This window comes from Monodelphis domestica, chromosome 3, assembly GCF_027887165.1.
Source record: "Monodelphis domestica isolate mMonDom1 chromosome 3, mMonDom1.pri, whole genome shotgun sequence".
In the NCBI taxonomy this organism is placed as follows: domain Eukaryota; kingdom Metazoa; phylum Chordata; class Mammalia; order Didelphimorphia; family Didelphidae; genus Monodelphis; species Monodelphis domestica.
Window position 1 is genome coordinate 303,748,641 of NC_077229.1, and position 1,524 is coordinate 303,750,164.

The following is a 1,524-nucleotide window of genomic DNA, read 5'->3' on the forward strand; positions in this document are numbered from 1 at the left end:
GAGGTGATACCTCAGAGTTGTTTTGATTGGCATTTCTCTGATTATAAGAGATTTAGAACACTTTTTCATATGCTTATTAATAGTTTTTATTTCTTTATCTGAAAATTGCCTATTCATGTCTCTTGACCATTTATCAATTGGGGAATGTCTTTGATTTTTTTGTACAATTGACTTAGCTCCTTATAAATTTGAGTGATTAGTTCTTTGTCAAAGGTTTTTGTTATAAAGCTTTCCCCCCATTTTGTTGCTTCCCTTCTAATTTTGATTACATTGTTTTTGTTTGTACAAAAACTTTAATTTAATCAAAATTATTTATTTTGCATTTTGTAATTTTTTCTAACTCTTGCTTGGTCTTAAAATCTTTCTCAAAGATCTGACAGGTATACTATTCTGTGTTTATCTAATTTACTTATAGTTTCCTTCTTTATATTCAAGTTATTGACCCATTTTGAGTTTATCTTGGTGTAGGGTGTGAGATGTTGATCTAAACCTAATCTCTCTCATGCTATTTTCCAATTTTCTCAGCAGTTTTTGTCAAATAGTGGATTTTTGTCCCAAAATCTGGGATCTTTGGGTTTATCATAGACTGTCTTGCTGAGGTCACCTACACCAAGTGTATTCCACTGATCCTCCCTCCTCTCTCTTAGCCAGTACAATATTGTTTTGATGACCATTGCTTTATAGTATAGTTTGAGACCTGGTATGGCTAGGCCACCTTCCTTCACATTTTTTTTTCATTATTTTCCTTTATATTCTTGGTCTTTTGTTCTTCCAAATAAATTTTATTATTGTTTTTTCTAATTCAGTAAAAAATGTTTCTTGGTAGTTTGATGGGTATGGCACAAAATAAGTAAATTAGTTTGGGAAGAATTGTCATTTATATTATGTTAGCTTGTTCTACCCATGAGCAATTAATATCTTTCCAATTATTTAGATATAATTTTGTGTGGAAAAGTGTTTTGTAGTTGTGCTCATATAGTTCCTGTATTTGTCTTGACAGATAGATTCCTAAGTATTTTATATTGTCTATGGTGATTTTAAATGGAATTTACCTTTCTAACTCTTGCTGCTGAGATGTGTTGGAAATATATAGAAATGCTGATGACTTATGTGGGTTTATTTTGTATCCTGCAACTTTGCTAAAGTTGTTGGTTATTTTGACTAGCTTTTTAGTTGATTCTCTAGAATTCTTTAAGTAGACCATCATATCATCTGCAAAAAGTGATAGCTTGGACTCCTCATTACCTATTTAAATACCATCAATTTCTTTTTCTTCTCTAATTGCTACTGCTAGTGTTTCTAGTAACAAAATAATAGAGGTGATAATGGGCATCCTTGTTTCACTCCTGATCTTATTGGGAAGGCTTTGTTTATCCCCATTGCAGATGATAATGATGGTTTTATATATATATATATATATATATATATATGTATATATATATATATATATATATATATATATATATGTATATATATATATATATATATATATATATATATATATATATACTGTTTATTATTCTT